This window comes from Branchiostoma belcheri, unplaced genomic scaffold (genome assembly GCF_001625305.1).
Source record: "Branchiostoma belcheri isolate BF01 breed outbred unplaced genomic scaffold, Haploidv18h27 scaffold3, whole genome shotgun sequence".
Classification (NCBI taxonomy): domain Eukaryota; kingdom Metazoa; phylum Chordata; class Leptocardii; order Amphioxiformes; family Branchiostomatidae; genus Branchiostoma; species Branchiostoma belcheri.
The window spans coordinates 6,864,393-6,872,537 of NW_017803909.1; positions in this window are offsets into that span (position 1 = coordinate 6,864,393).

Sequence of the window (8,145 nt, forward strand, 5' to 3'; positions counted from 1 at the left end):
CTTTTCCCATAATGTTCTGTCAATATGAGATGTGTTTGAATGCTGTCAAACTCTTCAGATGCTCTAATAGCATTCTGTGTACATGTGTTGTTGGTGACTGTTCTGAGGTATTTTATGTGAGATGTACTTCATACGATTTTCCATTGTCATATTCTATGTTTACCAATATGTTTACTTTTGATTGAATGTTGATTGTAATTTTGCTCTGCTCTTCATTTTCCCCAATCAGAATTTGCCCTTGCCCCCAACCCAAAGCAGGTTTTAGAACTCAAACAAATGATGTGAATATTGCAATGTATGATGCTCTGTGAGTAATTGTCTGCATGTACTAGTATTTGTCCTGTGATTTTTCTGAATGTGTATTTCTTTTACACCCTAGGCTTGAGATGCTGCTAATGTAATTAGCTGACATTGTGGGACCTGTCTCATGTGTGTGCTGTGGGACCTGTCTCCTGTGTGTGCTGTGGGACCTGCCAGCTATCCTATGTTCCTGGATGTGCCTGTGTTTCTGAGGGACTTGTCTCCAATAATAATCTTAGCAAGACAAGAGAACATCGGACTCGACTGTGAGTTGGCTTTTATTCATAAACTCTTCCAAAAATGGGGTTTGCATGCCGCAATAAATGCGTAATCAGCCATTTTAGCTTTGCATAATGGAAATTCGGGTCGATCTAGTCACCGTTCTCTGTCATCTGTGTGATAAAACGTCCAGCCAGTACAAGTGAACCGTAATACATGGTCGTTGCTTAATTGCAGCATTCTGCACCTTGCCGTTTCAATTTTTCATAATTTGAAGGCCTTACAGAATTTAGCACACCAAGCATGATCAGGACCTCCTATGCAGACCCTTAAAAATGACAATGAAATATATCTCCAGGTTTACTCATAGAAACTCTAAGTACCCATAGGAACTCGAAGTACACACACAAGAAAAAAATTGTACCCATGGTCTTTCGTAACCACTGGACTGCTTTTTCCGCCAATCGGACTGGACTCCTTTTACCACCAACCCAAACATAGTAGGCATTTCACAAAGTTAATGTTTCTTTTTAAACAATGATATTGTGGATTTCTGGGAAAGTCCTTTGGTCACATAATGATTGTTAGGAATATGTTCTTTTAATTTCTTTACAGAAAATGGAAAAGGCAATGTTGTGCTTTCTTTCTGTAGAGTGAAATGTATGTGAAATGTGTGTGATCGATGTTTGGAAGGGAGGAATCAGCAAAACAAAAACGTCTACTAGTCTTTTCGTAAGGATCATAATTACTCTAAAGTTGGTTTCTACTTTTAATGCAGTCAAGTCACAGATAGTGTAGGTAGAAGGAGGCTAGGTTAAAAATCAATCTTGGTACATGTATAACTAAACTGTAGATAGTCAGTTACAGTTAGACTTAGAGGTTGATAAATGTCCAGTGTCCAGCAGGTATGGCCTTGACAGTGGGGCAGGATTTCTTTCAAGGTCCCAATGGTCTCTGCAAAAGATAGATATTGATACAAGGATCATATACTCTCATTTGATTTTTAAAGTTAAAAGAGGTGTGACAGTCTTTTTATGATCACAAATGACCATTCTAGGGCCGTCCTTGTCACACGAATCTGAATTTTTTTTTGCTTTCGTCAATGTCCAGATTGTCCTCCCATTTTTAGTTTATAAATCAAAGCTGACAGTTTTACCTCAGTCTGTCTTTTAAGCGAATGACAATGCCTTGCAAAATGTTGGCCCTGTTGCTTTCTACGTTAGGATAAGACAGATTCAATGCATTTCCATGGTTTTATTCTAGTCGTATTGGTTAGTAGGGTACAAAGTGTGTTTGTTCAATGCTGTCCAGATGGCAAAGAGATGGAATCTCAGGAGGGCCTGCAAGCCCTTTTTCGTAAGGCGTAATCAGGCCGTTTTAGACTTCGTAATCCGTAGGCAGCCTCCGCAAAAATCAAATTGAATGCAATTCGTAATTCAGGACATTAGCCGCAAATCGTAAAGTCGTAATCAGCTCTGAAACGTAATTCGTAATCACTACCCCCCCCCCTTGCAGGCCCTCTCTCAGATGTCAGCTTCTCTTGGTGGCTTGCTTCTGAATATGCATGAGCTATACTACTACAATGGGTAGGGGCTGTTAGCTTATTCTTACTTCCTGTAACGTGAAGTAAAGCTGACCACTTTGATTTGTAAAACTTCCGATTGATGAATTCAGAACTCAGGGTTTAATAGTAAGCATAATAAATATGACCACAGAAAAATGTCAGATTTGTGCGGCAAAGATGGCCCCAGAATTGCAGGTAAAAAGATACAGTAAATATACAAGACTGTTGAGTGAGAGGTTTTATATAGCTTTATATGTTATGTAAAAAAAGCTTCCTAATTGAAATGTAGCCCGTGCGTGTTGAAGATACAGAAGTTCAGGCAGTCGGTAGACAGTTTTCAGTGTTAAAGTGTGAAAATTTTGGAAAGTAGTCTGAAACAGTGAAAGAACTTTGGGTATATGGCCAACTAATTGGCACCCTCACCTGGTTAATTAATTGGATTAAGTTTTCCCGCCTTTACAGGCAGCATTTAGCTCCATTCTTACTGTCACAAACTTGCATGTTGCGTGACATAATATCTTGCATTAGTAAGTACAATTATAGTGACTTTTGTTTCTCTGTCTTCAAGATGGGGACCCGGAGACTGGACTGCAGCAGGAGGAAGAACCAGACTTTTGTAGGCAGGGTTGCGTGAAAGAAGATGGGGAGGAGTGAGTATGGTTTCTTTATTAACACGAGACAACACTCTACATGCACACACTTGCACTCACATGTCTCTTTTTTTTTTGTGAGGAGCCATTTGACGTTTATTGTAGCGAGCAACTTCAATTTCATGTCATGCAACACTGAAAAATTCTTCATATTGTATGGTTGAATGCCAAATTGCCCCTAAATTGTTGCTTCAAACCTTTATACTTAAATTCTTCCGCCGAAAAACTTCGCATCTAAGCCGGCTGCATGAATTCCACGTTGTTGTCCTCTTCATATTGTATGAATCCAAAATTGCCCCCAAAATTGTCGCTTTTGACCTTTACACTTAGATTCTCCCGCCGAAAATCTAAGTATTACAGCCGGCTGCATTGTTGTCGTCGCCCCCAAAATTGTCGCTGTAGACCTTTCTTTACACTTAAATTCTCCCGCCAAAAAACTTGTCTGTCTTCCACACTAGTCTTCCTTGTTCAGTCCATTTTCCCGCCCAAAAAAAAATAATTGGCACCCTCACCTGGTTAATTAATTGGATTAAGTTTTCCCGCCAAAAAACTTAGTATATAGAGCACTCTAACCTTGAACTTGTGCCCCCCTCCCCACTCTTCCTGCCCACCTCCCACACTTCTTCCACAACTCAGAGTATGTTAAGTTACACTGTTCTCTGGACTTCTTCCAACATGTAGTCACCACACTCTGCTACACAAACACTTGGTTTATTGAGTGTAGTTTTTCCACCACTTAGACTTAGGAATAATCTCTCGCTCTCCTGGTCAGTCAATTGCACGGGTATACTGATGTGTCGAAGCATCAATGTCTCCGAAAAGACATCCCCCGGGGAGTACACTTAATGCATTGACCGACCAGGAGAGCGAGAGATTATTCCTAAGTTAAGTAGTGGAAAAACTACAGTCAATAAACCAAGTGTTTGTGTAGCAGAGTGTGGTGACTACACGTTGGAAGAAGTCCAGAGAATAGTGTAACTAACATACTCTGAGTTGTGGAAGAAGTGTGGGAGGTGGGCAGGAAGAGTGGGGAGGGGGGCACAAGTTCAAGGTTAGAGTGCTCTATATACTAAGTTTTTTGGCGGGAAAACTTAATCCAATTAATTAAACAGGTGAGGGTGCCAATTAGTTGGGTTTTTTTTGGCGGGAAACTTTTAATCAACTACATGTCCAAAAAGTGTTTTGGGCAATTTGGTACACTCAACACACAATTATTTAGTCACTGAGGTGCTTAACGTGGAATCAAATGTTTTTTGCGGGACAATTTCAATCAAAGACGTGTTCGGAAAATTTAAGTGAGAAGGTCCAAATTGACAATTTGGTGGCACTCTGGAATTCAATGATACAACAAATTTTTCAGTGATGCTTGTGGAATTAAAGTTGCCTTCTACTATCATTAATTTAAAAGGCATGCAGACCCTCAGAGTAGAGTGAACTGGGCAAAAGAGAGAAGTATGAATGCGTGTGCACCCGAAGGTATGTGGAGTGTTGTCTTGTGTTAATAAAGAAAACATACTCACACCTCCCCATCTTCTTTCACACAGCTTGGCTGATAAGTCTGGTTCTTCCTCCTGCTACAGTCTGGGCCCTGGGTTCACATCTTGAAGACAGAGAAACAAAAGTCAGTGTACTGGTAATATTGAAAACAGCAATTGGCCTTGCAAGAAATTATGTCACACAACATGCAAGTTTATATAAACCACATTCAACTTTAGCCCCACCAACATCAAAACTCAAATTTTACTTCAAATGTCAAAGGAAAAAACATACGCTATCTCATACCTTAATGCCCATAACTAATCAAAAATACATGTATTTTCAAAAGGCAATTTACAAAGGTATCTAAAAGCTCAAATCTAACCAACATCTAATGCATGTTATGGCCACACCAATTTAATTTGTTGGTTCTCAGATTTTTTCAGAAAAGGACTTTCCTCAACTGTTGGCGGCAAAATATGAGCGTTTTTGAGTTGAGTCAGAACCATAATCTTTTGTTTGGAAAACAGAAAAAATGAAGAGGCGAATCCTCAACAAATTAAATTGGTGTGGCCTAAGCTCAAAAAAAACTATGTATAAAATTGAAAACAACATTGCAAACTTTAGAAATGAGGAATACATTTAACTGTCCACTATCTAGACCTACAATGTACAGACAAACATTTAAACTATATAATTCTTTCTTTCATATGACACATAACAAATACATGGCAGTCACAGTTGTGTACAATAATGAATTAAACAATAAAAAGACAAAGTACTAAAACTAGCTATACATACTATACTTAGTAAATGATACGAGACGTTATCAATGACTTCTTCAACAGTGTCTTTACCACCGAGGATGAACACATCCCCAGTGTTGATGTCAGGCACTTCGGGTCAGGACAGCACGTCGGCAGAACGTACTGCGCCTGTGCAGAACCCTGTATTTTCACGGTTTTCAATGGATTTTTGGTCAACGTTGCATCAGAATTTTGCCTGTTGCAGAGGATATCTTTTCCAACACAACATTTGGAAACTACAGACGGGATGTTAACCTTATATGCGCGAATACAACCTTATATGAGACGTTCTACCGAAGTGCTATGCACAATACGTTACGGGTTTCGCGCAGGTTTTGCAGTGCGTTCTGCCAACGCGCTGGTCTGGACTAGAGAGTCTAGAGATCCAAAAGGAGGTTGTAATTTTTGCTTGTTGTTGATTGGTTAGGATTGGAGCTATGATGACATAGATTTTATGCCCAAATATGGACAACCAATTTGAAACAACTGCACCGCTTTACTGGCATGTAATCAAGGTCAAAATGACTGCAGTTATGAAGTATTTTCTGACAAAGGGAAGTGTTTGAGACAATCATGTTCCTCCAGATAAGCCAGAGTTGGCTTTACTGAGACGTTAGGACATTGTTCAAGCTCCTTGGTGACAAGAATAGGTGAAAAAGTCCAGTCTACCAGGCTAATATTATTACAAACTGAGGGAGGGGGCGACATTGGTTTCAGGACCAAGGACAGCACCAGTGGTAGACAAATGGTAGACCTGAGCAAACTAGTGCTTCCCTGGAATCGTATGTATGATTCTAAAAGGCTTTTCAAGCAGGCTGTTCCACATTCTGTGCCTCATAAGCACCTACTCCACAAGTTACAGTTCTGTGGAGTAACAAGGAAACTATGGTGTTGGGTAAAGGACGTCCTGTTTCAGAGTACTGGTGAATGCGGGACAGTCTTTGTGGTCTGACGTTAGAAGCTGCGGTGTTCACTAATATATAAGGAAGTGTGCTATTTGTAGAGTTTATCAATGACCATGCCTTCAAGTACCAGATTTATCAACCAAGGATTGAAGACGTGTTTAAGAATTCTTTCTTTCCTAAACTATTGCAGAGTGGAACTCACTGTCACCAAGCACAGTAGGGGCATTGTCAATAGATAGCTTTAAACAAAGTCTAGAGCTAGAAGTTCAAGGGTTAGGTGTAACAAGTCGATCCGTGTAATATAGCCAGCTGCCGCCGCGCCGCGTGCCTGCGAAGCTGGTGTGTTTCAACGAAAGGCGGTTATACCGGCTATACGGATACAGACCTTCCAGAAGTACCTTCGAGGACAGAGCGTCTCTACAACACGGCATGGAGTCAGAGGAGGATTGGTAAAAAAAATGTCAAGTACTTTACCTAGAGAGGAACAACATTAGGCCACACCAATTTAATTTGTTGTTTCTCGCATTTTTTCAGAAATAATATGAAGTGACAGGGCGCTGTGAGGGCAAAATATTAGGCCAAGGCAACCCATGAGGGCCGGAAATGTTTCGATATGAGCCATGAAGACCATACCAGGCTGGTTTATAATTTTAAACAATAGATTTTTAACTTTACATGGAAAGACTTTAATAACTGGTTAGAAAAGGACTTTTTTCAACCGTTTGGGCCAAAATATGTCTTTCACTGAGCATTTTGCAGTTGATTCAAAACCTAAAATCTTTTTTTTGCAAATCAGAAAACAAATAAAAATAGACAGGGCAAATCCGAGAACCAACAAATTAAATTGGTGTGGCCTAAGAAGAGCTTTTCATAACCTCAAAGTCCAGACAGTTGTACTGTTCGAGTATGATGTCACGGATGTAGGATAAAGTAGAGACGCGATTCTTCTACCCCGAAGATGGTATGCAGGTACACGAGAAGTGCATATTATATATGCACCCAGTTAATTCTAGCCTTGGGAACTCCGAAGTCTTGTTTACGCGACATTTTTGGCGGGAACATTGAGTGGGTTTAATTATGCACACGTGCGGTGCGTTCCAAAAGGTGTTCACTGAGCCAAACTGCGGAAATAAAAAAAAAATGTTTGCATCGAATTTTTGGCAGCGAAATTTGCGCCTCTAGCTATTTCAATGCCACTCAACACGGACGAAATGTATTCAGTGCCCCCCGAAACCACGATATTCAAGAAAACAAACTCCCTATCAAAAACACAAGTCAAGTACTAATGTAGTGAAAATGGCGTTCCACGAAAGGCAAATTTCTACGAATATAACGATTATTATAACGAAATATAACGTGCTCTGTTGCTGTAGGTTTTTTGGATGTGCAAACATGTGCGCAGTTTGTTGTCTTACCTCCCAAAAAATTCTTCCAAACACCACGCCGCCCTTCCCGCCATTTTCGCTTCTTGTCGTCCTGCCAGGAAATGCTCATTTTCTCCATTAAAACATCCAATGAACGGCATAAATCCATCCCGGCAACGTTCCTGTGATATACTGTACACTTTTGACGGATAATTTGCTGACAACAAGCCGAAATTTACCCGAAACTTTGAAGAGAATTCACGCACAACACGCCGAACGAAAACGCACGTCCATGCAGTAGAGCGGCTTCTGGTGTTTCGAATCGGTTGCCCATATTTGGGCATGAAGTTAACGTAATCATTACTTCCAACCAATCAACAACGAGCAAGCATAAAACGTGAACCAATCAGCATCAACGGCTCATCATCGTTGCTAGAATTATGACCAATCAGCATTAAGGATACATATTTCAATGTAAATTTACGACCTTCAGCGCCATGGATCAAAAGCGACTTCTAGCAGTCGTTGAAATTATTGCAGAAAAAATTTTCTCATTACCTGCAATGATTACACGGATTACACCCCAAATAACGAGGGCGTGAGGGAGTAGACTTGGCAGTGAAAGGCGCTGGTCTCGCCAGGAGTAAAAAGAAAAACAAACAGGCATACCAACAAGCAATAACTAGTAACGTTACTTTATAACAAGTTGGTGGGGGTAGCGACAAAACGGCCGGGGCAAATGTGAAATGGTAACGTTAACGTTAACGATCACCCCCATCAAACTCCTTTCAAGCCGTACCCGGAAATTCAAGCCGTACCCGCTCAAAAATTCTGGCCGTACCCGGAAATTCGTGCCGTACC